The sequence below is a fragment of the Nicotiana tabacum genome, chromosome 22, assembly GCF_000715075.1.
Source record: "Nicotiana tabacum cultivar K326 chromosome 22, ASM71507v2, whole genome shotgun sequence".
NCBI classification, from domain to species: Eukaryota; Viridiplantae; Streptophyta; class Magnoliopsida; order Solanales; family Solanaceae; genus Nicotiana; species Nicotiana tabacum.
In genome coordinates this window covers 11232564-11259969 of record NC_134101.1, presented here as the reverse complement: position 1 = coordinate 11259969, position 27406 = coordinate 11232564, and the positions used below count along the sequence as shown (strand labels likewise).

Here is a 27406-nt window from a genome sequence, read left to right as displayed (position 1 = left end):
GTTCTATTCATATTTTGTTTGTTTGATTGTCTAAAACCAGTTGAGCATATGCTCCTCGAGAAAAATGAGAAAAATGACCTGTTCTTAGAAAGAGTGAGACATTTTTCACAACAACTTTGTGCACTCACTACACCATAATACTTGTTCCTAGTAAAAGGGGTACATATTTTCAAATACTCATTGTTATCACCCAATTTTTTACCAGTTTTATGTTAAATCGCATAGAGCAAAATAATTCTCAAAAATGTTTTTTTGAAAAGCTTCTCCATTAAAAGAGTTTATTGCCAAAGAGGAAATGAGAAAAGATACACCAAAAAAATGGAATTTGCATATGGCAATTATAAGAAATACCCTAACTGGACATACTTTTACTCTCAGATCATACTTATAAAGACTGATCCTCTACTTTGATTCGTTGAGTTAACATTCCAGAGAAATGGTTCATGTCCTAAATTCTTTTTTCTAGTGAGAAGGAAAAACTGAAGGGACCCTAACTGGACCCCTAGCTAGCCACCATAAAAACATAAAGTAAAAGCTAAACACAGAAGGCCTAAATTACTCTCATGCCGCAATCCTGATTTCTCTATCTTTTTTCTGCTTTATGCTAGTTTATCAACTCACAGTACAGACAACATGAAAAGGAGTAGTCATTAATAATAACAACCATAATAGGAATAGGAGAGACAACATGTGACTAAACCAGTCATGTCTCTCGACTGTCTCTAGCACAAAACATAAACTATAAGCTGGGAGCCTTTTCTTTGTTTTTCCTTTCATTATATGATGATAGGAGAGTAGGGATTTAATTTGCATTGCAATAAAGGATCTATATGACTGATTGCAACATCTACTAGATTAAACAGCCTCTTTTACATTTTTATGAGATGGAAAGAATTTCTATTACCTAGTATTACTGTAGCTGTTACTGCTGGAACGTACCAATGTTGACAGAATTTCACTGAACTGAGGACGTTTTGAAGGGCAATTGTCCCAACACTTGATCATAAGAGACCTCAAAACTTGGGGGCAATCTTTTGGAATTTCAGGTCTAAGCCCACAAGCAGCAATTCCAACAGCAGCCTGTACTGGTGAGTAAGCAGAATATGCTACCTCTCCAGCAACCAATTCCCATATAAGCATTCCGAAACTATACACATTACTCATCCAAGTCTCTCTAACACTTTCAGGGTCACCTGCAATTATCTGTTACAACCAAAAATATGGTTAAAATATGAATAATATTCCTTTTTATCGTTCATTGCATACAATTGACAGCATAAGAGGAGTACGGGCCACTTAACATAAAAAAAAGTTGCTTCTGCATAAAAGCAGCCAGCTCATGGTGCATATATACTTCTTTGATAAACAACAACCAGCTCTTAGCAATTAGCATACATTAAAATCAAAGTCTGAGGCAGGCAGTTATTAGACTCCATTACATCAATCATAAAACAGGATTACTTTAAAAGACTTTCATGTTCTGCGACTGTCAATCATAGCTTTAAAAAAAATGATAATTGCTGTTTAGGCTCCTCAACTACATTGACAAGTTTCAGCTTCGTCCAACTAAGCATAAAATTTTATGCACTTTTGGACTCTTCACTAACAAATTTTCAAAATTTTTGTAGATTATTAACTTTAAATAAGTGAAAATATCAAAATAATCTCGTCCCGTAAAAGAAGCAGTCACGTGGTTTTCTTGTTAGCAAATGAGCCAAATGAAGGTTACATGCTTAGTCATATATTGCAAAGAATAAAACTGAAACTAGCCAATATCGTAATTTTCTCTACAAAGATTGTATCAGAATTCATTTGAAAATTATCCTCAGAAAAAGAGAGGAGGAAGGAGAAAAAAAAGGAAAAATTGTAGCACCAGAAATGAAAGTATAGCAAACGTTCTATGGATTTCCATCTTCATCTAAAAGTGGGCTCCGCTAAGAAATATCAACTCAGAAATATTTGCTAGAATTAAAACCAAAAGTACGTAATCATGTAGCAGGGCATAAGTGCTAAGACCATAAAGCAAATAAAGCAAAAACAAATATGATAACATGATGCGCATGCTAAAAAGTCATGCCAGGATAAGTGAAAATGTTCTCTTAAGTAGATAGTCATGAAAAAGCCTACTTAAATATATTTAATACAGTGAAGACATTTTTATGCTTCATAATGGTAACTTAAAATCAAAAGTTTTCTCCTCTTAACAACAACTACACTACTCATCTTGTGGCAATAGAAGGGCAATAGTATCAACAACACAGAAAATATGCTTCTCAAGAAAATCGTAGATGATACTTTGTGGCCATTCTAAGATGAGATACTCAAAGGACGATAGAATATCGCATGCCACTCATTGAGCACTAACTTGAAATTTTATTAGTATAGAAACTGTCGGTGGCATGGTTCAGAGAATCCTAGTTTTGGAGAACCCTTAATTTTCCGTAAAAAATTATTTAGTAGACTGAGATGGGTCCAAATGGTGCGGAATAGATTCAGAGGATTCATTTAACATTACCCGACTAGTTTGAAAATAAGCCGTAGTTTTTGTTGAATTGATTGTTGGCTTGCCCCTCAATTTCAGTTGGGTTAGTACATCTGATGGGGAGAAAAACCCTCCCTGTCTACTCATTGTCCTTCCTCTCATCCCTAACGGGAAAAAAGGGGAATTAGCTAGTAGCCAGGTATAGTCTTATAAGAGCTCTCAAGTCTCAGCTTCCCCTACCTAAGCTGGCACACAGTTTGGCATGGAAAACTGTTTACTAGGGTTACCGCAGCATATTTGGAAAGATTCGATCAAGTTAGCTAAGAACTCATGTAAGAAAATTATCTCTGACACCAGCAAACCCCAGTCTCACAGCCTAAAAATAATTATACCAGTAAAATTTCAGTTAACATCTTTCTGACAAATCTACTTTTCCATTCTGTCAAGATGCCGCCAATTGAAAAGTATACTACAGTGAAAGTGGATCACATTGTTATGTAAGGTCCTATATTTTTCTGATGATCCATCAATATGGAATCTTGAAACCATCACCTAAAGATCAACTTCACAAGATATGCAAAATCACTTTCTTATACTTCCAATGACGACATAAGTTCCTCCAAGTTATGTTTAACTTTTAATCGGTATATAAAATTTCATCCGAAGTGCTCTGCCAGAAACGGAAAAAAAATCCCAACACTTTTCTCCCTCAATCTAGCCCTGCCTTCAAACTGTAAGGCAATCTTAGAGCTCACCATCCCTAGAATTGCCTTTTTCTAAATATTTCCAAAAACTTTACTCAATATTCCAGAATAAAGAGGCATATGAATGTATATATATGAATCAAATTAGATGTAGAAGGGAACAGACCTCAGGAGCTAGCCATCTATAACCATCAGTCTCATACTCCATGGCTTCGTCAATACTCCTGCAAGCAGCTACTATGCCCATATCACCTAAGCAAGCATTCCCATTTTTGTCTAACAAGATCCTCTGTGTATTGAGATCTCTATATGCAGCTCCATGATCATTTATAAACTTGATTCCCTCAGCTACATCGGTGGCAATCCTTATTATTTCTTTAGTCTGGAGTTTCTTTTTCTTCAACAGTAAGTCATAAACTGACCCAGCTTCCATCAACTTAGTCAGAACACACAAGCCATGATTTTCACTGATGCAAACACCAAAAAATTGCAATATACTCTTGTGACCGCACGTCATCAGCTCCAACAAATCTTGTCGAAGCACAAACTCGTATGCAATTCCTTTGTCACACCCCTTGAGCTTCTCAACCGCAACTCTTTTTCCCTTGTATACCCCTTTAAATGTATTCGGTCCAATCTGATCGATGAACTCAAGATTATCAGAGCTCAACAGCCATTTTCCAATCTCTTCTACACCAGATAACACAGTCTGCCATTCATCCACCGAGACTGTAAACAAAGAAGTAGGTAATGGCATTTGCAACTGGACCTTTGGGATCAAATTATCGAACCCATTTTTGTAATTTGGCTGCCCAGAGTCCTCTTCAATCTCCCCATATTCTCTGCTCCTTGTGTTCTCCTCTTGACTCCCACAAATCCCAAACGGTAGCTTCTTCATTGCAGTAGATTTTGGCTTCTTAAGGGCTGATTTAAGAACATTCTCGATACGAGCTTTAAACATTTTTTCTTTCCCAGATTGAACCAAAAGCATCACAATCCCCAATGTAAAACCTTTCTTTTCAAAGATCTGTATCTTTTTACAACAAATCGAGGCGCTGTCGAGCGCCCCGGACATTGCAGACCACGAAATAGAAGAGTTACATGCAAATGTTAACTTAAAAATTGATCCTTGAACTTCATCATCAGATACCTCTTGTATCATAAGGGCTGGGTGGTCCTCTGCGGATGCCTGCTCTATCAATCTAATATGTAGAAAGACATCCTTCATTTCAAATCCAGCTTGCCCGTAGCTATCCAAAAACAAGCCAAATATATAAGAAAATGACAACACCAAAACAACTAGCAGCAATAAAGCAAAGCCAAAGAATTAGATGGTGACACAATAATAGGCAGATCTAGCTTAAGGCAGTTCAACCGAACATGCTCTTGGTCCGAACTACATACACATAACAACAATTACTAGTATGTCCCAATCAAAAACTAGTCGGGTTTTATCCCACTGCATTTGAGCCATTTTCATTTTGATCCTCATGATCATCATTTACATACTGTAGACGAGACAGTGCTAGTTCTGCAGAACTTGCAGAACCTACACAGGTAGAACACTATACATACATAAAATTAATTATAGCTAGAGTTAGACACACAGTTAGAAGTCACAATCTTAACTCATAACCCAGGATGTCTAAACCTTAGATCCCTCATTGTGCACAGTGGAGCGACATCAACTGAAGGACTTCATCAAAAAATAATATTGTGCATATAGAAAAATTATACTGCATACATAGGTTATAAATTATTTTGTATACATATGGAGTATATTAAATCTTGTACTCCTTTAGTGAAATTCCTGATTTTACTGTTGATGAGCGTGGATAGGAAAATGCATCTTTTGGATTGTGCCTCTCTCCTTCTTGCCCTTTCATTGCCTATAAATTAAGAGGCTCGACCTCATATTTTATCCACCAAAAATTCTGAAGTCTCTCTCCTTGTCAAGTGTGATTTGCTCCGTTCTTAGAGTTCGCCGAAGTTCTATAATTAGAAGTGCCGCTATTACAGTGTATTCCGTTCTATCCTAGAAGAAATTAATCCAATCGTTGGGCAAACATTAAGGGGATTAAATTAGTTAAGGACAGTGAATTCCGTCGGCTAGAAATTATTTAACTTTTCTTGTTATTATGTTTTTCCAGTTTTCTGCCTTTACATTTTTTTTTTGTTGAACACAGTTAGTACCAGTTCAATCTAAAAATCTCAAGGACAGTGCAATCACCTGAGTGGGAAAGAGTCGTAATGCTTGCGAATGTTGGAGACAAGCTTCTCTGGAAGTTGACTACCAGGATAAAGCTGAGTCAATCCCCGTACAACACTGCCCCAAACGTGCTTCCGACCGGTCTCAACTCGGTCCGAGGGGAAGGCGAGTCACGAACCGTTTCGAGGTTTAGTGAGTTCTTAAGCGACGCAATCACCTCCGACACATTCCTGCTCAGTCTCTGTAGTCGTTTCTGCATTGCAGAAGAAGACTCCTTTAAACCTCCGATCCCGCCGGCAGAACCAGTACCGGTTGAGCAACCGCTTCCCGGTGGCTCCTCCGATCTGTGATTGTTTCTCATTAGAACTTGTTCTACCATTTCCTCTTCAATGCTTGCTCGACTTGACCAGCACTCTAAAGCTGCGGCCATTGATTGAACCTCTAATCCAAATCAACGACGGATTCAGAATTAAAAACTTAATAGGTTTCAATTGAGAATGTGCTTCGGAAAATATATAAGATTCGATCCAAAAACAGTTATTGTGAACATGCAGAAGCTCTCCTAGATCAGTCCAATGTCATGTAATGTGGCTCGAAACGGAGACTAGCTTGAAAATCTAAATTTTGGAGAAAAATGGACTAAATTAAGATCAGAAAATCGTTATAAGAGTGGAAAATTAATAAATTATAGTACCCTCAATGGCAAATTAATAAATTATAGTACCCTCAATGGCTGTCAATGAATATTTAAAAACTGACCGAACCATACCGCACCGAATCGATTTTGAGATTTTTTTTTAATAAAATTGTATGTTTTTTATATAAATATACAATCGTACCGATAATTAAGGTAGGTTCTTTATTTTATGAAAATAAACTGAAAAAATACCGAACCGTACCGAATAAATTTATATATAAAAAATATATTTATATATTAAGTTAAAACTAATAAAGTACTAAATTTTTCCTTGGGTCACGAAAATATAAAAAATGTTACAAGCCAACAAGTAATTAAGATCAAAATCCTAATTCCCAAACTTATTATGTTATTCTAACTGAAACTAAATCATTTCCATCATATTCACTAGCAAGGCACAAAGTATTCTAACGATTATGAGTAACAAATCACAATGTATTGAATATGTTTCCTTTTGTATGATTTAGATTTATCTTTTTGAGTATTTAATGTTCTATACACTTTATTTTTGAGTCCCGACTTAGTTAATATCTTTCTACTTGTGTGATTTATCTTTTTTTTGTCTTTGCGTATCTTCTTCTACGCAGCGGTAGAGTAGTTGATGGATCTAATACTCTCGCCATCTTTTATGTTTTCATAATTCATCACCATTTAAATAGTAAAACTGTCTGGACAGTTTTGTTAAGTCTTATAAAAGTATGTACGTTATTGCATTCTACTTTTACTAGTGTCTTTTTGTCACGACCCAAAATCATAACCTGTCATGATGGCGCCTATCGTGGTACTAGGCAAGCCGACATTTATGAAATAACTCCAACACTTAACAGAAAACGGATTTAAAATAGTTTAAATAATAATAACTTCTCATAAACACGATAGAAATCCAAAATACAACACGTAAATTCCCAACATCGGGGTGTCACTTAGTACATGAGCATCTATACATCACCAGTCTGAAAAACACTGTCTAATATAGTCTGAAACTAAATACAATAAGTGAAAAGATAGGGAAGAGAAACAAGGTATGCGAAAACGTCGGCAGCTACCTCGAAATCTCCATAAGATCAATGGTACGCGGAAATCAACACCCACTATGTCGGGGAACACCTAGATCTGCACACGAAGTGCAAGGGGTAGTATGAGTACAACCAACTCAACAAGTAACAATACTAAATAAGGAACTGAAAGTAATGACGAGCTTTACAGTTATAGTCCAATTACAGTGATTTTAACATGGAAGGTAGGCATGCTTTCGACAATTAAGGCCAAAACAGTAATTTCATGACAAGTTCAACTGAAACAGAGTGCAATATCTTTCAAAAATTTACTGAGACAGTGATACATGGCAGCTAAGTGCAACAAATATAAAATCAAATGCATCCTCTCAGGGCCACAATCACTCAGCCATCTCATTCACTCAGCACTCAACACTCGCACTCAGTAGGTACCTGCGCTCATTGTGTGTGTGTGCAGACTCCGGAGGGGCTCCTTCAGCCCAAGCGCTATAATCTGCACGGACAACTTACGTGCTATAATATAATATCTGGATCTGCACGGATAACTCACGTGTTGCGCGGACAACTCACGTGCTATAGTATAATATCTGGATCCGCACAGACAACTCACGTGTTATAGTATAATACCTTACAATCAGGCCCTCGGCCTCACTCAGTCATCAATCTCTCCAGTCTCTCGGGCTCTCAGAAATAATAATAAGCAGCCCATACGGCAATGATATGATGCATCAAAATGAACAATAGAGACCAAGATGTAATATACAAATAAACTGTGACTGAGTACAAGACAGCAATTTAGCAGATAATTCAACATGTACACGACCTCTGTGGGTCCCTACAATGCACACACGTAGTCTAAACATGATTTGTGGTTCAATTTCTCTAATACATGGAGAATAAACAAATAACAGATTATTCACTACACAGTCCCATAGAATTTGACCAAGTTATAATTCATACGGTGCACGCTCACACGTCCGTCACCTAACATGTGTGTCACCTCAAAACCAAATATATGACACGTAATACGGGGTTTCGTACCCTCGGAACCAAATTTAGAACTGTTACTTCCCTCAATTCGAGCAAATCTCTACTCCAATATACCCTTACCTCGCGAAACGGCCTCCGAATACCTCGAATCTAACCATAAACAATGCGATATAATCAATACGGGCTAAAGGAATCAACTCCATAAGAAAATGCTAAGTTATTAATCAAAATAAAAATTCGGCTCAAAAGCCGGGCCCCGGGCCCACGTCTCAAAATTCAATAAAAGTCACAAAACCCAAAAGCCCACTCAATCATGAGTCCAACCATACCAAATTTATCAAAATCCGACACCAAATCGTCACCCAAATCCCCAAATCAAACTCTCCAAATTCCTAGTCTCAAACTCCCAATCTACACTTTAAATACACACCAACTAGGTAGAAAAATCAATGGGGAAGCAATATTATTGATAAAAAAAAGGCACAAGGAACTTACCTCAAGAATCCCCTCGAAAACCCTCTCATAAATCGCCTAAACCGTGCTTGAAATGTTAAAAGTGAAGCCAAAATCGTGAACCCTTGCTTTTAAATATTATGTCTAGCACTTCCGCTTCTGCAGACACTTAACCGCATCTGCGGCGTCGCAGAAGCGACCAAAATTCGGCTTCTGCAGTGAACCACTGGAGCTGGACCTCCGCTTCTGCGGTCCTTTCCCCCACATCTGCGCCATCACAGGTGCAGAATTGCCCATCGCACCTGCGCAAACTTCCGCTTCTGCGCCCATCACTCCGCTCCTGCGACCATGCAGGTGCAGAAATATCTTCGCACATGCGACCACTGTCCTCCCCCACGTCTGGCCGCATCTGCGCTTCTTAGCTCGTACCTGCGATCAAAGCTCCGCAGGTGTGATTACACTAGCACACTTCAGCAATCCTCCAACTCAAACTTTGATCTGAAAACCTTCCGAAAATCACCCTGAGTGCCCCGGGACCTCAACCAAATATACCAACAAGTCTTAACACCTCATACGAACATAGTCGAGCCTTCAAACCACCTCAAACAACATCAAAAACACGAATCGCACATAGATTCAAGCCTAATGAACTTTAAACTCGCAATTTCTACAAACGATATCGAAACCTATCAAATCACATCCGATTGACCCTAAATTTTGCACACACGTCACAAATGACATTACAGACCTACTCCAACTTCCGGAATTGGAATCCGACCCCGATATCAAAAAGTTCACTCCCGGTCAAACTTTCTAAAAATTCCAACTTTCGCCATTTCAAACCTAATTCCACTACGGACTTCCAAATCATAACCCGGACACGCTCCTAAGTCCAAAATCACCTAACGGAGCTAACAGAAATATCAAAACTTCATTCCAGAGTCGTTTACTCAAAGATCAACATCCGGTCAATCATTTTAACTTAAACTTTCAACCTTGAGACTAAGTGTCTCATTTCATTCTGAAATCACACTGGACCCGAACCGACTACCCCGACAAGTCACATAACAGCTATAGAGTACAAAATGAGCAGTAAATGGGAAAACGAGGCTACAACTCTCAAAACGGCCGGCTAGGTCGTTACACTTTTACACGAGATTTAAAAAAATACCGAAAATTAACCGAACCGTACCGATACCGAAGAGAAACTGACATGATTGGGACGGTTTCAAAAAGTTTAATTTTGATTATACATAATAGAATAACCGAAAAATTGGTATGATATAAATTTTATAAAATAATCGGTCGAACCGAACCATTGACACCCCTAACCCGTAGTATGATATTTGAGGGAGTACTATATTTTGTATCTGACAGAGAATTAAGTTGAGGTAGTTTTATGGGGAAGTGGGAAAATTTAATAGGGGGCGGTGAAGTGATATATTCCCTGATCCGTAATAAGTGACCATTTTGTCTTTTTTTTAATCCAAAATAAGTGTTAATTTACATAATCAAGAAGGAATTAATTTTATTTTTTCAAATTTGCCCTTATTTACATATTTCAATGTGTCAAGGTAACAATTAATTAAGGTTAATTTAGTGAATACATCTTTTTTTCTCTAAGAGTTTGTATTTCTTTAATGGATGTGTCAAAAGTAAAATAATCACTTATTATGTACTGGAGTAAGCGGTGATTAAAAGCGGGAAGTTGCATGCCACGACCCGCGGGGTGACTCTGATGATGATAGTTTTGTCCGAACTGTTTTGATGAACACAAAAAAATAAAGAAGCACGTGACTCGTGAGATTTGGCAAATGAATTATCAGTGCGATCGAGCAGGAAGGTTTGTTTTCTCTATTTTGTGTTTATGGCATCTCACGTGAGATGCTCGTGACAGGTTCTGTAAAATTTAACTGGAGTCTTGGGGGCTAAAAATGCCCACCTTTTCTATACACGAAGGACTATTTCTATCAAGGAGTATACATTAAGGACCAAGATGGTCCAACCCCATACATTAAGGACCATTTTGATCATTTCCTTGTTTTATTTTGTCTGATTAAACATGGAATTATTGACAATGATTTCTTATTCTGTCCTCGGAGATTGAAACAGTATTGGGATGTGGGCCTGAATTTGCTTCGTGGTATTTTTCTATGTATTTATTAGTCCATACAAACTACATCCCCAATTAATTAAATCATGTGTAGTGTAGCTTAATAGGTCCGGTACTTAAAGAGAAATTTCTTTCCCTGTTAAGTGTTTGTGATTAGCTTACTTTCATTGTGATCATAAATTTATTGTTAATGCTAAATTTTTTAAGGTGGGAGAACCAAAGACTATATAGTACCGGGTACATATCACTCAAGACTATATAGTATCGGGTGCATATGAAACTGATACTTCTGATATAGAGCATAAATTTAGTATAAAAAATTACTAAAATTGCCTTACAATTTGTTCTCATCAGAAACTTCTGGTGTTGGATGTAGATTTTGAACTTTAGGATGAACTTCACCGATTTTATTTTAAAGGGAAAGAGGAAGCCTCGGACGTCTGACGGCGCTGGAGTTCCGTTCTTTCAATCTCTTCGCCAGGGAAGTGCTCTTCGGGCTGAGGTCCAACACATAATAGATCTGAACTCATAACTATAAAAATATGATAGGATTGAACCAACAAAGTTTAAATCGTAAATCTATTTTTGATAACAAACCACCCCACCTCGTATATATCGTATGCAATTAAGGTAGACTACACATCAACACATAAAAATGGACGTGGAACTCAAATCACATACCTGTACCATAACACAATCAGCCTTGGTGGTTGGGTCTTGTGGAACGAAATGCGCATTCGAGTCATTGTTGTGTTCCCTTTTATCTTTTTCTTGTTGTTAATCTCTTATATTTTGTGGTCTTTTGGTAATGCTAGACAACATCATATATGACAAGACGTGATAAAATATTATACTAGCAAATTGCATGATTAATCTTTAATTATTACCTAATATTGATTTTCTTTTGACATTTGAATCGGTGTTAACTCTCCATTATGTCTTTTGACAAATGATAGCTTTCTTGTCTTTTGCTATTAGCCTGATTCTTATCCCAACCACAATTCTAATCTTCAACCTGATAACTCCCTATTATTATATTATTTCACCAATTGTCACGCCTTTGATTGATCACCTATCTCTTGCGCATCTTTTCCCCCAACCCGATTCCTTTGCCATTTTCCCCTTTATTTGCAATCATTCTCCCCCAAATCCAAAAATATTTCTAGTTTCAGATCTTACTCCTAGATGCGTGTTGTGTATGTGAATTTAATAGATGAAGGTGTATAGAAGTGGTGGGAAGCAGTAGCGTATGTAAGATTTTTATAAACAATATCATAATCTAAATAAATTGATCAAATAATTTACTATAATGCTAAGCGGTATCATTTTCTATATGTATCCTCATTATTATTTTTTTATTTTATAAATATCTAGTCAACAAATTTTGACGATGCGATATTCCGTGACAAATACATGATATAAGGTGCATATGTCCCTAATGGGAAGTGAGGAATAAGATTTTATTATCGTGGATGGCGTAAAGCACTATAAGCGAGGCTAAGAAAAGAAGTGCAAAAGAAAGTAAAGATGGCATAAAACCAAATTAGGATGGTTGAGATCTAGAGATCAATTAGAGAGATAGACAATAAAAGAAACTGATAAGTTCTATGGAATAATTATAAGATCGATATTATTATATGAAAGTAGATGTTAGGACCTCTAAAATTCTATATATCCACAGTATGAGTGTAATATTAGTGAGAATATTAATATGAATGTATAATCATGCAAAATTAGATAAAATACAAACTAAGAGAATATCACTTAAGATGGTCTAGTCACACGCCGACCTCCAGATGCACCGATTGGTAAGTATGATATTATGGTGATAAATATGTTAAAAGGTGATGAAATAGACCAAATATCATATGGAAATAAGTTATTCGGACATAATATTTGGAAATCCCCTATTGATCTAGCAAAAAATAAGGTAAAATAATAGAAAAACATCTATACAAATGATACTAATTAGCAAAGATTTAGTCGAAAATTTCAGTGAAGAAATTTTGCGGCGGCCTCTTGTCACGATCCCAATTTCCCTCTGTAGGATGTCGTGATGGCACCTAGTATCTAAAACTAGGTAAACCTATTAATTATGCGGAATACAAAACTGAAACTCAAATCTCAACATATAAAATAAATCAAACCACGATTCAAATAGTCACAACTCCCAAAATCCGGTAGAAATAAGTCACAAGCTTCTAAGAATTTATTATAAGTGTCTCTATACATCAGAGTCTAAAGAAAATAAGGAAGACAACATAATAAGATAGAAGAGGACTCCGGAGTCTGCGGACGCTGGCAGATATACCTCGAAGTCTTCTCGTATGGATAATTCACTAATGCCTGGTCTGAGAAGATGTACCTGAATCTGCACAAAAAGATATGTAAAAGTGTAGTATGAGTACACCACAACGGTACCCAGTAAGTGCCAAGCCTAACCTCGGTAGAGTAGTGACGAGGTTAGGTCAGGCCCTACTGGAATAATAAAAGACAAGGAGAAAAGATTAACAATATAATAACAATAATGACAATGGGGATAAATCAAGTAAGTAGTATGTCGCGATTAACTACACAGAATAAAGGCAATTAACACCTCGCGGAAGGAAAACAGAAATTTACAACTTTAAGAAAAACACCAAAAATAACCAAAGGTAATGCAACCATAAAGAAATATCAACAAGGGCACTCCCGAGATACCGTCTCGTAGTCCCAAATCATAAATAAATTCACAATATTTTATTTTCTTATATCACCGCGGGAGCCTTCACATTTAATTTTAAAGAAAATATTTTTTTTCCGAAATAACATCCCATGTTTTAGCCACCCTTATCACACAACATGACTTCTAATAACTCCCCTACTAGCCACGCGTATCAAGCCACCCTTATCTCACCGCATTCGTTTCAACACCCATACCTTATACCACCGCATGTGTATCAATATCACAATATATCACAATTTGCACCTCAAGTGCCCAAATATTTCGACTTGCCAAAATAAATTAACAACAAGAATATTTTTCACAATAAGGAGCTCACGACTCAATCACAATGAGTACAAAGTCTCGCAAAATATTTGTCACGACCTAATTTTGGTTTAGGCCGTGATGGCGCCTAGCATTGTTGCTAGGCAAGCCGATAGTGAACAATCTAGTGATTTCCATTTTTAATAAGTTTTTTGAACAACTAACTTTCCTTAAATCTAAGGATTTTAACAAATAACAGAATTTAAAGTGAGCAAAACGAAAGTAGCTAAATGAAATCATAACCGTAGAAATACAACCCAAAATCATAATTCTACTAGTGTGTGTGCCAAGACCCGGTATCATAAGTATATGGGCTACTAGTAGAATATACAAAAAAAATTCTAATATATTGTTTGAAATGGAATAGACAGAACGAATAAACAAAAGAAAGACTCTGGCTGCTGCAGAATGGCTCGGAAGGGCAGCTCACCGTGTAGCCTCGTGGCGGGGATCAAATATGCGCACCGGACTGGTAACCAGATGTACCTGCCTCAGATCCTGCACAATCAAGTGTAGAAGTGTAGCGTGAGTATATAAACAATATGTACCCAGTAAGTATCCAGTCTAAACTCGAAGAAGTAGTGACGAGGGGTCGACTTTGACACTTACTATGGGCTAACAATGATATATCAAATTTTATACTAAGCATGAATTTCATGAACAACATTGAAAGCTCGGTATAAGGAAATAGTAAATTCTTCTTTCGCAAATATTAAATCCCAAGTTTAGTTTCATTATTTAACAACTTGTATTTCAAGGCATTTTAAGCAATATCAATCATGGATAGTTCCAAAAATTTGCATGCGCATATTATGCCGAGGTTGTATTGCCCGATCCAATATAATATTTAAATTGTGCATTGCCGAGGGTCGAACGGTACGAACCATAGATGCATCTATCTGTCACCGAGGCGTTCGGCCCGCTCCACAAATAGAAAATATTTCAAATAACACACAAGTTCTCATTTATAGTCAAGTGTTCCATTCACAACTTTAAGTAAGTGGATTCACCCTTTTACAATTCTTTTATCAACTTTCAATATGACTTAAGCAATTAAATCAACAAGTAGGAGTGCAACATTTCAAGTATAGCATGGTATGAGTCCTAGACTACCCAGACATTAGCATAATTAGTAACTACATATGGACTCTCGTCACCTCATACGTACGTAGCCCCCCACAAATAGAAACACGTGCTAATCAATTCCCTATGGGCATAATTCCTTCTTACAAGATTAGAAAAGAGACTTACCTCGTCTCAAAGCCTACTTTGCAGTCCAAGATTGTGCTCAAACCCTCAATTTGGTGCCAAACGACTCGAAACTAGTCAAGTATTATATAAAATGATCAATACATGTTCAAAAGTTCATATCTTAACTAACAAAGTGTTTTCCCAAACCTATTTGAAAATCTCTAAAATTCTCTCCCGGGCCCACTTGCCCGGATTCCGAAAGTTTTCGGAGAAAGTTGTTACCCATAATATTATGAACTCAAATATATGATTTTTACTAGGTTCCATAACAAATTTCGTGGTTAAATCTCCTCTTTATCAAAACCTAGTTTTTCACCTAAACCCCAAGATTTGCACTAATTTACATGTTATAATCTACCCATAAACTATGTATTTAACTCACGTTTGATAGGAATTACTTACCTCAATTAGTTGATGAAAATTCTCTCTCTAACCAGCTCCAAAATTGCCCCCAAGAAGTGTAAGTAATGAGCAAAATGCTCAAACCCCGATTTAAAACATCACTGCATTCAGCGATTTCTGCATATGCGATTCAATTGGCGCACCTGCGATTCCACTTCTGCGGACAAACTCGCGCAAGTGCGGACCAAGACCAGGCTGCCTCATCTCGCTTCTGCGCCCAGGTGATCGCACCTGCAGCCATGCATCAACGACAAACTAAGCGCACTTACGACACTGCCCGCTCCTGCGATGCCTGCCTTCGCACCTGCGCTTTTGCAGGTGCGGTCCTTCTTCCGCTTCTGCGATGGCCGGGCAGCCTATGCTTGGACGCTTCTGCGATCATGGGGCTCGCACTTGCGAGCTCGCACCTGCGGTTGGCCAAGTGCAGGTGCGATTATGACAGCAACTGGAAGCTTCAGCTTTGGCTTCCAATTTTCAACTTGGTCCGAGCCTCGTCCGATTGACACTCGGGGTCCCCGGGGCACCAACATACCAACAAGTTTGGAATCATAAAACGGACTTGTTCGAACTCTCGGAATACCCGAAACAACATTAAAACTAAGAGTCACACCCCAAAACCAATTGAATCAAACTTATGAACTTTAAATTCTTCAATTTACTCCCAATGCGCCGGTATGTATTTAAACTAATCGGAACGACACCAAATTTTGCGTGCAAGTCTTAAATGACATTACGGAACTAGTCCCAATCTCGAAATTCCATTTGGACCTCGATATCACCAAAACCTATTCTAATTTAAAGAACTTCTAAGATCTTCAAAGAACCAACTTCCACTATTAGGCGCCAAGACGCTCCCGGGTCATCCAAAACCCGATCCGAACCTACGTCCATATCCGAAATCATCATACGAACCTATTGGAATCGTCAAATCCCAAGTCCGGGGTCGTTTACTCAAAATGTTGACCGAAGTCAAACTTAGCCTTTTAAGGCCAATTTAAGGAACCAAGTATTCCGATATCAACCCGAACCCTTCCAAATCCCGAACCAACCATCCCCGCAAGTCATAAAACAGTAAAAGCACGTACGGAAAGTCTTATTTAGGAGAACGGGGTTCTAGAAAGTAAAACAACCGGTCGGATCGTTACAATATTCAGCAGAATAATATCCATTATTTCCACAATACGGAGCTCACAGCTCAATCACAATGAATACAAAAAACAATCTTCATAAAATATTCAGCAAAAATAATAATATTTCACAAACTTAACATCTTGAATTAACATCAAATTTTTAAATGTAAAATACTTCATTTAAAAAAATATATATTTAAATTAAGAAATCCAACCTTCAAATAATGCACGGAATAAAAGAAACAGAGTTTCAACTAAACAGGTAAAACACTTAGCAGGAACAGGTCAGGCAAATTTAAAATACGAAAATGTATTAATGATGATGAATATAACAGAATAAAATAATTTAATTAATATGCTACAGTGCTCTACGCAATTTAAAGACATAATCTTTCACATTTAGCCCGTGTACAAACTCGTCACCTCGTGTACACGACTTTCAACACATCAACGTTTTCATATCAATACCAATCCTAATGGTAATTTTCCCCACACAAGGTTAGACAAGCCACTTACCTCAAACCACGCCCAATCAGTCAAGTAGTATGCCTTTTTCTCGATTTTCCGACTCTGATCGGCTCGAATCTAATCATAATTAATTCGATTCAATCAATACAAATTATAGAAATAAATTCCATAAGAAAATACAAATTTTATAACAAAATTCAAATTTTAACCCAAAAGTCGCACGTCTCGGAATCCGACGAAACTCACAAAATCCGACAACCCAGTCAATTACGAGTCTAACCATACTAGCTTCACTCAAATCCGACTACAAATCGACATCGAAATCTCAAAATTTCGTTTTATGAGATTTCTACCATTTTCTCCAAATTTTCATCTCAAAACACTAATTAAATGATGAAACTAATGATATATTCGTGTATGTTGACCAAATCCGAGTTAGAATTACTTACCCCATATTTTTTCTTGAAATTCTCTCAAAAATCTCCTCTCCCCGAGCTCCAAATTGACAAAAATAAAAAATGGGACGAAACCCCCATTTTATAACTTAAAGTCTTTGTCTAGGCGCTGCCCTCGATTTCCTAACCTCGATTTCCATCCTCGATTTACAGCCTCAATTTCCAACCTCGATTTACAGCCTATTTTCAGCCTCGATTTTGACCTCGATTTTTTTTATCTCGATTTTTGACCTATATTTTGACCTCGATTTTTTTTACCTCGATTTTGACAGATGAAGGAAACCAGATCAGCCAAAAACTAGCAAACTCAACTTCAGCAGTCTCCCAACTTCAATTCTTGATCCGTTAATCATCTGAAACTCATCTAAGGCCCTCGGGACCTCAACCAAATATACCAACAAGTCCTAAAACATCATACGAACTTAGTTGAAACCTCAAATCCCATAAAACAAAGCTAAAATCACGAATTATACCCCAATTCAAGTTTAAGGAACTTAAGAATTTCCAACTTCTACATTCGATACCGAAATCTATAAAATCAATTTCGATTGACCTCCAATTTTGCACACAAGTCATAAATAACATAATGGATGTATGAAAATTTTCAGAACTGGATTCCGGCCCCGATATCAAAAAGCCAACTCCCCGGTCAAACTTTCCAAAAATTCAACTTTCGCTATTTCAAGCCAAATTTCACTACGGACTTCCAAAAAAAAAATTCGAACACGCTCCTAAATCAAAAATCACCATACGGAACTATTGGAATCATCAAAACTCCATTCCGGGGTCGTTTACACATAAGTCGACATCCGGTCGCTATTTGAACTTAAGCTTTAAATCTTGAAACTAAATATTCCAACTTATTCCAAAACCTCACCGGACCCAAACTAATTACCCCAGCAAGTCACATAACAAATGTAAAGCATAAATTGAACAGTAAATAGGGAAAAGGGGCTACAACTCTCAAAACGACCGGTCGGGTCGTTACACCTCTTTAGCCGCCACCAAAGTAGGTATAGGTTGCTGTTTTAATTAGCGACTGCCTTAAATATATTTAGTGGCTCGCTTGTTTACTTTCTGTGACGATCTTAGTTGCCACAAAAATAAATTATCCTTTGTGGGCTGTGGCGACTAATCTAGTCCACAAATGGTAAGGTACGTTGCTATTTAAAACGGCAATCTATACTAATATTTGTAGTAACTAAAGTGGTTGCCACGAAATCTCTATCATTGAAAATCTTATTTCTGTATTGAATACTTACTAGAAGTATTTTTTTACTCTTGATAGAGATTTAAATGTCAATTTAATGCGAAAAACTTCTAGTGCTAGAATTTTTTATTTTTTTGACAATATTGAACTAAGAACGGATTTAAATGGAGACACAAGTCACAACAATGCCGATTTATAAAGCAGAACTGAGCAGTAGTTATTGGTGTCATAGTTAGATTATTTTGCTAGTTGTTAACTCTTTACTTATAATCCTTCTCAATTAGTTATGTACTAATAATATAAGCTTACGACCAAATTAAACAAAATTACAAGTAGAAAATGTTACTGAAAAATACTCCATATTTAATTAAGCAAACAAGTTAATTTACTCGCGCTTCGCGCGATTGTAACAGACATTTTAAATTTATGAAATAATCATTTTGTTAATAAAGTGGAGATAGAACATAAAAGTTGAGGAAGTATACGTTGACGAATCAAGTATAACATAAATGAGATCTTAGTGCATTAGGCGGTCCGCTAAATGGTATGATCTCTTAACATCTTTCTAATAAAAGTGACTAAAGGAGATAATACATATGCAACGAATATAAGAGCGCCAAAAAATTTCCTCTTGCCCAATGAGTTGAATGTTCATCACAAATAGAAATCATGAAAATTGCATATTCTTTTTGGGAGTGTTAATTAAAAAATGGTATACATTCACTGATTTAAAAAAAAAAGGATGATACACATATGTTTGGATTATATGATGATTATAAGCTTTTCTCACAATACCTTCCTCACTTCAGTACTAATTTGAGTTTGTTTCAATTAAAATATATATGAATTTTCTTTTAACAAAAGTTATAAGGCTCTCATTGTTTCTTGTCAGACTCTTTATAAATTTTTTATAGTCTGCAAGACTATTCCCCATTTCGCCAATGTCTCACATCAACAGTTTATTGTTGCTTTGGAGGGTTATTATTTGAATGTTCAGCTGTAACCCTGCATAAAAATAAAAGTTGTATCATTATTAAGTTGCAGTAACATCATACATGCAAGGCTGCAATATAGACATGCTTTATATCCATCTTCGTAGTATCAAGCTAAAAACCAAAAGATCTTCTATACTTTAATATTGAGTGCAGAACATTCAACTCCGAGATTAAAAAAACATGGAGAAAGTAGCATGAAGGAGTTCTCAATCAACATATCCAATTTAGGAAAAATCTTATCAAAATATTAAAGGTTTACCTTTTGTACTTGAATAATATTACTTATCAAGTACTGCACAAATATTGGATAAAAAATAAAAGCAAGCAAGGAATCATGAAGCTATAAGATACAGTAATATGATTATCTCAGTTTTCTTTTTTCAGTTTGTCTCTTACAAATCACACTGTCAAGAAAATATTGAAAAACCAAATGGAAAGGAAGAAAGAAGATATAAAAGTTTCACCTGAATCCATATGGTTGGACTCATACTGTGCCAAAACCTAATTCCACTTTCAAGATAAACACTGTGAAATTCAAATGGAATAGGAAAATACGAAGCGTAAAATTTTTCACCAGAGTCCCCGTCATACTCTGCCAAAACCTGATTCAAAAAGTATTAAAAAAAATTTAATACAGAGACAAAAGAGAAAAAACACCAATCAAGTATGAAAAAGTTGTACCAAATCTGAATTGCATAATAATGATCATGTCGAATTCTTAAGCGCATAAAACACACATTCCTATATAGTAACACAACTTGAACTATAAATACAAAGAATAAATAACCAAAGAGAAAAAATAAATATTAGAGTGACACTAGACAGGTAGACCAGAGACCAGAGAAAGTCCGAAAAATGCAGAATCATACCAAAGATGGAAGCTAGAGTATTGTTCTTTTTCAAAACAAAAACTTGTAAATAGGATACCTAAAGAGCAAGAAACTCTATATAGAGATCTTAGGAGAGATCCATTCACAAATCTGTGCTGATTGACAGGTGTAAATATTTTAATACTAACAATGAAATTGAGGAAGCAACAAAAACAAAAAAAGCTATTATCAAGTGCCCTTTACTAGACTCTCATGCCCCTTTGATCATGTTGGAAAGTGATGAAAAACTGAAACTTCTAAAATCCCTATATATGACAACAAAAACCTCAAAAGTCAAGCAATAGATTTGAACTACAAAAGAACACATTAAAAGCTAATCAAAATAATAGGCAATAAAAACGAATGAATATAAAGTAATTACGTTATGAAGTAATGTGTTTAAAGGGAGGAAAGAACGTAGATATATATTACTAATTTAAATTGGACACAACTATTTAGAGAAGTCATATCAAATTAGTTTTTCTTCTTTTAAATAATAAATTAATACATCCAAAAAATGGAACAAAGGCAAATATGTGAGAATAAAGGATAAATATAGATCTTGGCCTAAGAGAGGTGTCACATCATCTCTCACCCCTCTCTCTATATATATAATATGTATATACATAGATGTAACACCCCGAAAAATTTTAAAGTATTTTAAGACCATTAAGAAGATTGGCGGGTGCTAATTATATTAATTCGGGTATGAACAAGACTGATAATTTGAATGATATTAATTGATCATGATAATATATGTATGAGGTGCATTAATAATGGTTTATGATCTAAGAAGAGCCCTAAGGCTAAGTCAAGTTGAAAATTATATGATGGGCTAAAGTTTCAAGTGAGTTCGCACAAGACCTAACTTCAAACGAGCATAACTCTTAAGATATGAAGAGTTATGTGATGTATAACCTATCAAATTAAATCCCTTTGAGTCTAGTTTCCAACGCATCAAACCGTTTGTCATTTGAATATGTATACAGAAAGTTATGGCCATTTTACTGGACCTGTGTCATATGCGCGCCCAGATGCGCGGCAGTTTCTGCCTCAGGTGCGTGGCCAGATGCACGGCCACTTGCCCAGGTGCGCGGCCGCGCACGTAGGAACCCATTAAATAACCCCAAAGCCGGGTAGAGAGAAGGGTTAAGTCATTTTTTGAGGTAAAACCTGATATTTTAGAGAGATGTAAGAGCTTTTTAGAGAGAGAAGGAGTAAACCTAACATTCTAATCATCCAATCTTGCACCAATCTCCAAGAATCAAGGAAGCTAATCACAAGATCTTCATCAAAGAGGTAAGGTTCCATACCTTAGTTTTTAATTTCGGGATTTGGATTAAAAGTAGGCCATAAGAAGTATGATTCTTGGGTGTGAGAGTATTATGTATACATGTATGGATTTATTATGGAAATATGAGTATGAATCAAGTATTGAAACTTATGGTATAGTGATTGGAAGCCATAAATTCTCAATTTAAATACATAACCATTGTAGAGATTGAAAGGTGATTATTTGATGGAATTTTGTTGGTTGGGTGAGAATGGTTGGTCACACATGTGATGTTAGGATTATAAGTTATTAAAGAATAATGGTGGGATGAATTGTTGGTAAATGATAGTAGTTGGAAGAACTAATTCTATGGTTAAGAAATGTATAAATGTATGCCTACTAGGTGTTTGATAAATTGTCTAAATGACCTAAACTATGGAATTGGTTACTAATGTTGGTCCCATTGGATGTTGATATTGTAGATTGGAGTTGCTTAGTATAATAGATCGTCGTAGTATCATTAAGGGGTGAATTTCAGTTTCGGAAAGTTGGCATTGAATTGAGGAGACAAGAAGGCATTCAGAGGCGGATACGCGCGGAAGGGGATTTCCTGAGTATTGATTAACTTGCTCAACATCGGGTTCATCTTGTTGAGGTAAGTAACTCTTCTAATCTTGGATCTGAGGGTATGGACCCTGAATATATGTATTATGTGAATTATTGGGAGGTGACGCATATGCTAGGTGACAGACGTGTCGGCGTGCACCATGGAAATTGTGACATAATTGTTTCTGTGGAATTTTGTACTCAAATAATCTTGGCATTTTATATGTAGTTTTATGTGCTAAAGAAATTGAGCTGAGAATCATATTAAAAATCATGTTGAGGCTATGTGTCAGTATTATTGGGACCCACAGAGGTCATATTGCTATAAATTATTTGTTTTAAATTGAAAATTCATACTCAGTCATCTTCATAAAATTACATATCATATCTCAGTCTCTGTTGTTATTTATTGATACATCATATCATCATTTTCGGGCTATTTTCATGACATTGTGAGCCCATGAGAGAGAGACTGGAGAGATTGATGACTGAGGGAGGCCGAGGGCCTGATTGTGAGAATAATTATGGGATCGAGCTGCACGCCGCAGCAGGGTATATTGGCTTTATATACTTTATTATTATGAGATCGAGCTGCACGCCGCAGCAAGCCAGATTGGCTTATTATAGCACGTGAGTTGTCCGTGCGGATACAGATATTGATACTATAGCACGTGAGTTGTCCGTGCAGATTATAACGTTTGGGCTGAATGAGCCCCTCCGGAATCTGTACACACCCCAAGTGAGCGCAGGTACCTACTGAGTGCGAGTGCCGAGTGATTTGGGAGGATTGAGTGACTGTGAGGCATGAGTGACTGTGAGGATTGAGTGATTGGGAGAACTGAGTGACTCGGAGGACTGAGTGAATTGATACTCTGATAGTATGCATATGGTTTTATCACTATGTTGCATTGCATTGGCATGCACATTGACATGTATGCATAGAGATGTACTTTCCTCATGCCATTTGAAAATGAAATTTCCTATTGTGGAAGAAAGCTTTTGGAAAAAATCACAGTTTTCAGACTTACTCATATTTTGGTGATTTCAGTGAAAAGAATTGAGTTTTACTATTATACTTGAAAAGAAAATGTTTATTTTTTCGGAAACTGTGAACGAGCTGAGTATTTTATTATTGAGTTATTCTTTGTGTTGCCTTAATTGTTTTGTTATGAGATGTTACTGGATATTGGTGTGGACCCTGCCCTTTGTTCCAGCTAGTCACTACTTTCAACCTAAGGTTAGGTTTGTTACTTTTTGAGTACATGGGATCGGTTGTACTCGTACTATACTTCTGCACATTGCGTGCAGATTTTGGATGTTGATGCTGCTACACATAGCGGAAGCTGGATCTGAAGACGTGCCTGTATTCCAGTCATTGTTGCCTCTTGTTCATGGTAGCCTTAGATTTATAAAAATTTGTTTATATATATTTCGAACAGATGACGTATTTATTTCATACCAGCTTTGTAAATTCAAAATCTTAGAAACTCATGATTTGTACTACCAGTCCTTGGAAAATATATAGGATTTGGATAATTTCTTTTACTTAATTGTCTTATTAAATATTATTGAAATTGATTAGTTGCTAATTGACTTACCTAGCGGGTTGGATTAGGTGCCATCACTACTAATTGGATTTTTGGTCGTGACAAGAGAGAGAGAAAGTCAGATTGGAAAGACCTCAAAAGTTGGAAAATAAGCACATAATGTATTTTCGTTTGAGTAGCACATAAAGTTGTATATATAAACAACCTATCAACCGTAAGAAAAAGTTATCAAATTTGCTGCACTTTGAGTAAAGTTTCAAGCTTTTCAATCACAATTGTCAAAATTCTGCGGCGAAAAAAGTTAAAACACCCCTGAAGGCTTATTCCAGGTATCCTAAATAGCTAATACGTATGATAAAATTAGTTACATGATCCTAATATAATCCAAACCAAAAAAAATTATATCAGCTAGTAAATTCAGAAAAAGTCAAAACTACAGATATATCAACTTTTATGGAATTGGAAGGACAAACCTCAATGGAAAGAGCAGGGGCACCAGCCTACCTTGTTGCTTTCGCTGTTAAACGTTGACACAAAAAAATATCATTTCTCAATTACCACTAAAGAAAAAAAAAAGAATATGAGCAAATTAATGTGTTTGTCTACTTTCCATCTAAAAATCCGTATTGATTGATTATAATTAAGTGCTAGCGATTATGTAAATAAACATATTATAAATTCAATGAGTTGGTACAAACATCGGTTGTGAATACATTTTAACAATAAAAAATTTATCATTAATATAACTAATATTGGTGTAGAAATCTACCAAATTCGTAAGTTTATGTTAGTGTCTCAGTGAAAAGATTCAGATAGTAGGCACAGTAATTGAGTAGAAGTAGATCTTGATATAAAAAAGAAACTTAGAAGAGAAAGGGAGAAGGAAGAAATTATCAACTAATGATAACAGTGGTTGATCTTTTCCCGGAATAGGACGATTCTCTTTCACTTTGTGGTCGAATTAGCAAGAAAGTGAAGCAAGTGACCAAAAGTTTGAACCTTTGGTGACGACATGTACCGGAAACACAATGCAATATCAAGAGAGCAGAAAGTAAAAGAATATCAGATTTGAAACAGTCATTTCCGGTCAGAAATCTCAGTTGAAATTAACTTTTTGTATTTGATCAATTTAAAAAGAGAAAATTATTATCAACTTGTCACGATCCCAATTTTTCACTGTAGTATGTCGTGATGACACCTAATCTTTAATACTAGGTAAGCCTATCAATTTGCGGAATAACTAAATATAAATCTGAAATAAATAAGTATTGCAACATTTAGCAAATTACAACTCCCAAAACCCGATAAAAACAAGTCACAAGTTTCTAAGAATTTATTCTAAGTGTCTCTATACATCAGAGTCTAAAAAGAGTAAGAAAAACGACATAATAAGGAAAGAAGGGGACTCCGAGGTCTGCGGACACTGGCAGATATACCTTGAAGTCTCCTTGTATGGCTTGTTCACTGATGTCTGGTCTGATAGGAAGTACCTGGGTCTGCACAACAAGATGTGCAGAAGCGTAGTATGAGTATACCACAGCGGTACCCAATAAGTGTCAAGCCTAACCTAGGTAGAGTAGTGACGAGGTCACGTCAGGCCCTACTGGAATAGTAAAAGACAGGATGGAAAGTATAACAACATAATAATAAAAATGACAATGAGAATAAATCAAGTAAGTAGTATGTCACAATTTAACTACACAGAATAAGGGAAAACAATACCTCACGGAAGGAAAAATAGAAATTTACCACTTTAAGGAAATCACCAAAATAACCAAAAGCAAATGCAGCCATAAAGAAATATCAACAAGGGCACTCCCGAGGTACCGTCTCGTAGTCCAAATCATAAATAAATTCACAATATCTCATTTTCCTTATATCACCGCGGGAGCCTTCACATTTAATTTTAAAGAAAACATCTTTCCCGAAATAGCATCCCGCGTTTTAGCCACCCTTATCACACCACATGACTTCTAGTAGTTTCCCTACTAGCCACGCGTATCAAGCCACCCTTATCTCACCGCATGCGTTTCAACACCCAGATCTTATACCACCGCATGCGTATCAATATCACAATTTGCACCTCAAATGCCCAAATATATCAACTTACCAAAATAAATATTTTCCGCAATAAGGAGCTCACGGCTCATGCCAAAATAAATTAATAACAATATTTTTTTACAATAAGGAGCTCACGACTCAATCACAATGAGTACAAAGTCTCACAAAATATTTAGCAAAATAATGTCCATTATTTCTACAATACGGAGCTCACGACTCAATTACAATGAATACAAAAATCTTCACAAAATATTCAGCAAAAATAATATTTCACAAATTTAACATCTTGACTTAACATCAATTTTTTTTAAAAAATATAAAATACTTCATTTTTAATAATATTTAAATTAAGAAATCCAACCTTCAAATAATGCAAGGAACAAAAGAAACAGAGTTTCAACTAAACAGGTAAAACACTTAGCAGGAACAGGTCAGACAAATTTAAAATATGAAAATATATTAATGATGATGAATATAACAGAATAAAATAATTTAATTAATATGCAACAGTGCTCTACACAATTTAAAGACATAATCTTTCACATTTAGCTCGTGTACACACTCGTCACCTCGTGTACACGACTTTCAACACATCAACATTTTCATATCAATACCAATCCTAAGGGGAATTTCCCTCACACAAGATTAGACAAGTCACTTACCTCAAACCACGCTCAATCAGTCAAGTAGTATGCCTTTTCCTCAATTTTTCGACTCCGATCATCTCGAATCTAATCATAATTAATTCGATTCAATCAATACAAATTATAGGAAATAAATTCCATAAGAAAATACAAATTTTCTAACAAAATTCGAAATTTAACCCAAAAATCGCCGGTAGGGCCCACGTCTCGGAATCCGACGAAACTCACAAAATCCGACAACTCATTCAATTACGAGTCCAACCATACTAGTTTTACTCAAATCCGACTCCGAATCGACATCAAAATCTCAAAAATTTATTTTATGAGATTTTTACAATTTCCTCCAAATTTTCATCTCAAAACACTAATTAAATGATGAAAACAATGATATATTCGTTTATATTGATCAAATCCGAGTTAGAATCACTTACCCCGATATTTTTCCTTAAAAACTCTCCTGAAAATCGCTTCACCTGAGCTCTTAAAATCCAAAAATGGGTAAAAATGGCCAACCCCCAAATTTATATGTTCTGTCGCACCCGCGACTAACTTAGCCATTTCTGCGGTCGACCTCGACCTCGACCCATGTGTGGTCGCTTCTTCGGACCATCTGCTCGCTTCTGCGACCTCGACCTCGACCCATGCCTGGTCACTTCTTCGGACCATCTGCTCGCTTCTCCGACCTCGACCCATGCCTAGTCGCGACCTCGGCTCAACCCGAACCTGCGAGTTAAATTCTGCAGGTGCGATTGCACCAGAAGGCTAAAATTTCCAGCAGCTGTTTAAGTCCAAATTTCGATCCG

General features: G+C 36.3%; 2 long non-coding RNA genes and 1 pseudogene across 3 annotated transcripts; all 3 read right to left on the bottom strand.

Moving 5' to 3' along the window:
* Positions 1-631: 631 nt before the first annotated feature.
* Positions 632-6220, bottom strand: LOC142176758 (uncharacterized; annotated as a pseudogene).
* Positions 6221-6958: 738 nt separating this feature from the next.
* Positions 6959-11451, bottom strand: LOC142176599 (uncharacterized). Of its 2 annotated transcripts, none has more exons than XR_012705285.1 (3): positions 11346-11451; positions 11003-11184; positions 6959-7205 (listed from the first exon to the last, which is right to left on the bottom strand). It is a non-coding gene; the product is annotated as an uncharacterized LOC142176599 (long non-coding RNA). The 2 variants fall into 2 exon arrangements; XR_012705284.1 differs by having other exon boundaries at positions 11003-11161; positions 11346-11436.
* Positions 11452-19336: 7885 nt separating this feature from the next.
* On the bottom strand, positions 19337-24499 carry LOC142176358 (uncharacterized). Its single transcript, XR_012704870.1, has 3 exons — positions 24372-24499; positions 20068-20205; positions 19337-19613 (listed from the first exon to the last, which is right to left on the bottom strand). It is a non-coding gene; the product is annotated as an uncharacterized LOC142176358 (long non-coding RNA).
* Between the last annotated feature and the right edge of the window lie 2907 nt (positions 24500-27406).